Raw genomic sequence first — 5,801 nt, 5'->3', positions numbered from 1 at the left:
CAAATTTAACCCTTGTCTGTTTCCCTTTGACACAATGCTCACAAAACTCCAAGTTGCAAGCCTTTACTCCTTTTAACAATCCTTGATCTGATAGAGTTTTCAAGGATTTTCCTCCAGCATGTCCCAAGCGCATGTGCCATAGCTTGGTTGCTTCTGCCTCTTTGTCGTCACTGGATGTTACTGTCGCTGTCCCAATAACTGTACTGCCACGATAGCGGTACATATTATTATTCTTCCGATTAGCCTTCATTACCACTAGTGCACCGGAGCATACTCTCATCACTCCATTTTCTGCAATGATTTTGAACCCTTTTGATTCTAGGGCTCCCACAGAGATGAGATTCTTCTTCAAATCCGGTACATATCGAACATCTATCAATGTTCTGATCATTCCATCATGGTTCCTTAATCGTATTGAACCAATGCCATATGAGGTAAGAGGGCTGTTATCCGCTGTGTGGATGACTCCATATTCTCCTTCTTGAAATTCCATGAACCAGTCCCTGTTGGGACACATATGATAGCTACAAGCCGAGTCCATCAACCATATGTCTGATGATGTTGATGACTCTGTTGTAACTAATGAGAAGTCTGAATCATCACAATCAGCTACATTTGAATCCATAATGGCCTTTCCATTGTTATGTTTGGCCTTATTCTTCAACTTCGGACAGTCTTTCTTCCAGTGCCCTTTTTCTCGACAAAAGGCACATTCATCTTTGCTGGGTCTGGATCTTGACTTGGATCTTCCCTTCTTTGTCCTCGTTTGATTTTGAGGACGACCCCTCACAAATAGTGCTTCTCCTTCTCCGCCCTTCTGTTTTTCTCGCTTTCTTTGTTCATAGCTGTACAAAGCCGAACAAACTTCTCTGAGAGAAACTTCGTCATTTCCATGGAGTAGAGTAGTTTCAAGGTGCTCGTACTCATCAGGAAGTGACGCCAACAACATCAAGGCCAAGTCACCATCATCATAAGTTGTATCCATATTTTGCAAATCTGTAACCAACTTATTGAAACTGGTGATATGTTCATTCATCGTGGTACCAGGAACATAGGTGAAGTGAAACAGTCTCTTCTTCATGTACAATTTATTTTGACTGTTTTTCTTCAAAAATTTATCCTCCAGTGCTTTCCATAATTTACTTGCAGAAGTTTCCTTTGTGTATGGATATTTCTGCTCTCTAGCAAGGTAGGATCGAATGGTACCGCAAGCAACACGGTTGATAATTCTCCAATCTTCTTCTCCAATAACATCTGGTTTCTTTTCTTCAATGGCCAGATCTAGCCCTTGTTGAAAAAGGACATCTAGAACCTCGCCTTGCCACATCCCAAAATGTCCGGACCCGTCAAATATTTCGACCGCAAATTTCGCATTTGACACAATTCTTGTCATAAGCGAAGATGCCAATGATGACGTATTGTTGACACTTGATGTAGATTCTTCTTGTTTATTGTCTCCCATCTTTGACACAAATATTATTTAATAGCTGACGACACAAATCAAGATTATTTCCTTTCTGGTGTGGAAGATCAGACTAAGCTGCAACCACAGAGCATACTCAGACAGAACCTTGACTCAGTTACCAAGATAAATCTTTTCTGATGTGGAAGATCAGACTATGCTGCAACCACAGAGCATACTTAGACAGTACCTTGGCTCTGATACCAATTGTTGCGGAAGCCAAATGTATATAGTGTGAATAAGTCACAACTACTATACCAAAAATTATGACAACCACCAAATAATAAATAAGACAATAAAACAACAATAAAGGAAACACCAGAATTTACGAGGTTCGGCTAATTTTGCCTACTCCTCGGACACAACCAATATTTTATTCCACTCCAAAAATACAAGTGAAATAATACTAAAGAGAGAAGATACAAATGCCTTAAACAGATGAGAAGGCAAATGAGAGGTGTGTCTCAATCCTAAACATTAGGCCTTCTTTTATAGGGGAAAAATCCCCTCCAAACTTAACTCCCAACCAATGTGGGACTTTGGCATTTTGCCAAACTTCAACAAATCTCCACCTTGGCAAAATTCCACATTTTCAATTCTCTCTCAATAACAAATTTTGGTTGTGTCTTCATCTTCAATCTTCAGTGTTCAACAATGTTGATCAAATCCAAACAATGTTGAAACTTGACCGCAGTCACCACCTTTGTCAGCATATCAGCAGGATTCTCTGTAGTATGAATTTTCTTCACCGTGACTCCACCTTCTTCTATGATTTCTCGTACGAAATGATACCGAACATCAATGTGCTTCGTCCTTGCATGATAAACTTGGTTCTTCGCTAATTGAATAGCACTTTGACTATCACAAAAAATTGTGATACCTTTTTGTTCAACACCAAGCTCCTTTAGCAATCCTTGAAGCCAAATTGCCTCTTTCACAGCATCTGTAATAGCCATGTATTCTGCCTCTGTTGTAAAAAAGAACTCCTTTCTTTTGCTTTCTCTCACCAGCCTTTCTAAGAAGACCAAATGTATTAATTATTTCATCCTTTTTGTCTTTGCATCTCTTTCTTCGTTGTTTTAACTAAAATTTGGCAATGCCTTGTTTCTCTTGACAAATGTTGATTTTCACATAAGGAATTTTTACATATGCAATATAAGCCGGGAACCAACAATTGATTTGTTTTGCAGGATGGTAACCTTTTTCTTAGCTTTGCTAGCATCTTCAGCAATGTTGACAGCTATTATGGCCCAACAACCACAAGAACTGAAAGTGAACATCACCATACTTCACAGCGCCACTGCTGAAGGCGCAGGTAAAATACTTGACTGCACAATACATTAAGCAACAGAATCACATGTATACTAACTAGTAATTTATTTGTTTTCGAGTCACCAACACTGTGCCTAGATGGGAGCCCCCCGGCATATCATCTTGATCAGGGATATGGTAGTGGACTTCGCAGCTGGATCATCGTCGTTGATGTTTGTTACATTTACTTCTTCTTCTATTATTCATCTTCTTTTCATCTTTATCTTAACCGAGTTGCCAAATCTTCAATTATTCTGCTTTTTATTAACTCTTTTGAAAAAAAATAATCGTATTGTTAGGGCGGTGTTGGTGCTATAGTATCTCTGATTGCTAATATCGTTCAAATACCAGCTTAGGTTCTTCCACAAAGATGCTTCCACCACAAGTCACATTTTCGGGAATTCTTCATGACGATCCCAGAAGTAATCCAGGTGAAGCTATATAATATTACTATTTTCTTGCTTTGTTTTTTCTCTTCGTATTTTAGCGGCTACTAATTTGTAAACGCATGAGTTGGCAGACTTTTACAATTGGAATAGAGTTAGAGTCAGATGTTGCTTTAATATTTCTGTTTCTTATTGTTTGAGGGATCGGCTAAGAATTTGCCTCCATCTTGCACCTCTATAATGGAACCAAGTCTGGTAAGAATTTAAGTTTTAATTTGGAAACAAAAAACTTTTCCTTGTGCTATATTTTTTTGCCCTCAAGTAACATTAGTTTTCCTTAATGATGGTACAGTGCTTTTTCCCTTGAAACGTTGTTCCATTCGTTCAGACTCCACTTTTCATAATCAATTCACACTGACTCTTGGCAGGTCAACGATACAAATGCCGGTTTCTTTCCTTTAATTTCTTTTTTGTATGCTTTCTTTAAAATCTATCTCTTTCCTTTTGATAATCAAAATACTAATTCCAGGTTAGTAACATTTTGGTTCCTAAATACCTCGATCCTCAGCATGTCTGGAAGAATTGCAAGAGACATTATAAGTAACTGCACATTTAGCCAGCGTATGATCATTCAAGGTTGGATTAATAATACATACCTTCCAATTATATAAGTAATGGCTTCTGCTTTAATTCTTTTTGTTTCATTTTTTTTTTGTTATTGAATATAGGTTACGAGGGGTTATTTCATAACCTCTTGTTATTACCACGGCGAAATTGTATGGACGAATTACTGGTTCAGTCCTACCTCTCCAAGAGTACTTATAAATAAAGTAATCTTCCTTTTGTTTTATCCATATAATGTTTGAATACATGTGTTTTTTTTGTTTTTGGATTTATCATGTGTGTCTATCATTCGTAATTTTAATTCACGAGTTAATAACAAATTTTGTTGTAACGTTTTATCTTGTAGACAATTGCGGAAGCTGTTGCAGATTGGTACTTTGATAGAGCAGGGTTCCATCAAAACATCGACCCATACCCATGTGCTAGAGATTGCGCCTTGTCCCCTTCATGAAACTTTTTTAAGTAGTCTTTTGCTAAATGCTCTGCTGAGCTGAGTCGAAGTACTGTTCCTGTATTCAGTGAATGAAAATTAACTTTTGTTTCTTTCGCTGAGTATGAAGTTCTTGCCACTGCTGAGTATATATATCAAACCATATTGGCAAAGTTGGCTTTGTTATTTCACAGCTTTCTTTAAAATCTATGAAAGGATTGAATGGTTGGTTATTTTTTTAAAACATATATCAAAAGCCATCAGTGTTGATGAGGATTAGGCATGGATCCTAAAGTCCCATTCTATGTACATTCGTAAAATAAGACAATGCAGCTTCCAAAAGGCTGTAGCTTGTTTGTTTAATAAATAACATAAAAAATAATGCTCCATCTCTTTCAATTAAGATGACACACTTTCTTTATTAGTATGTTCGAATAAAGAATGACACATTTCTACAATTGAAAATAATTCGACTTTAAACTCCTCATTTTACCCTTAATGAGAAGATTTTATAACCACATAAATGTCACGGTCCCACAAAGCTTTTACCCCTTAAGCTTTTAAGGCCACAATTTTCAAAAGTTTTCCTTCCTTTTTTCTTTAACTCTGGGCCGAATCAAACCACCTCATCTAAATTGAAACGGAGTGAATAGTAGTATAATAATAGTAACTAACCATATATGATCTGTTGTGGAACTGCCTTTTCGGGCTGGATTCCTAAAGTTGAGAGCCTATTTTGTGTTAGATAATCTACGTGGTATGCCCATTGAAAATACTAGTTAACATCATATACAATTAAAATATTTATTTTATCATGTATACCTGCTTTATAAATTTTATCGCACCCAAAAGTACCTAGATCTACACAAGAAGTGCAGAGTATAGTATGAGTACAACTGACCCAATATATTCAATAAGTAACAGGACTAATCTTGGGCGGAGAGTAGTGACGAGCTTAGAAAGGTACAATCCAAATCCAGATAATAACGGTACATATATGACAGGAAAATGATAGTAATAACTTAGAGACTCTCATAATCAGTTTTAAACAATACAGAAATTTAGACATGCTTTCAAGTTTAACAGTTTAAGCTCAACACTGATAAAATATGCAAGTATGACTGATATGAGGGATGTTACATCTCTCTATCTACATGCCAAATGTAGTGTCACATGTAATGCATCACAATGTTAAACTCATGTACTCACACTCTCAGAGTACTCTGACTATCTCAACTCTCACTCATCATACTCAATCAGTCAGTGCTGTATGGTACCTGCGCTCACTGCTTGTGTCAGACTCCGGAGGGGCGGATCCAGCCCAAGCACTAATATAAAGCCAATATGGGTTGTTGCGACGTGCAACCCGATTCCATAATAATAGATAAAGCCTGTAAGGCCTGCTGCGGTGTGCAACCCAATACGTAATAATAATATATATGTATACGGCTAAAATCGGACTAATGATCGTTACGACACTCAATAGCCCGTACTTGTCAAGGCTCGAGGCACAACTCGAGTTCGACCCCGAGGGTTTTCTATGTTCGACCTTGGGGCGGTGCAAATCGGTAGGTATGATGGAAAAGCA

At 37.5% G+C, this 5,801-nt stretch overlaps 1 long non-coding RNA gene across 2 annotated transcripts; it reads left to right on the top strand.

The window, feature by feature from the left end:
* The first annotated feature begins 2,426 nt into the window (after positions 1-2,426).
* On the top strand, positions 2,427-4,326 carry LOC104232886 (uncharacterized). Of its 2 annotated transcripts, none has more exons than XR_712470.2 (8): positions 2,427-2,492; positions 2,653-2,946; positions 3,125-3,204; positions 3,294-3,414; positions 3,512-3,587; positions 3,689-3,795; positions 3,888-3,989; positions 4,130-4,326. It is a non-coding gene; the product is annotated as an uncharacterized lncRNA (long non-coding RNA). The 2 variants fall into 2 exon arrangements; XR_712471.2 differs by having other exon boundaries at positions 3,073-3,204.
* The last annotated feature ends 1,475 nt before the right edge of the window (positions 4,327-5,801 follow it).

The sequence above is a fragment of the Nicotiana sylvestris genome, chromosome 8 (genome assembly GCF_000393655.2).
Source record: "Nicotiana sylvestris chromosome 8, ASM39365v2, whole genome shotgun sequence".
NCBI classification, from domain to species: Eukaryota; Viridiplantae; Streptophyta; class Magnoliopsida; order Solanales; family Solanaceae; genus Nicotiana; species Nicotiana sylvestris.
Note: the sequence above shows the minus strand (reverse complement) of the source record. Positions and strands in the feature narration are given on the sequence as shown.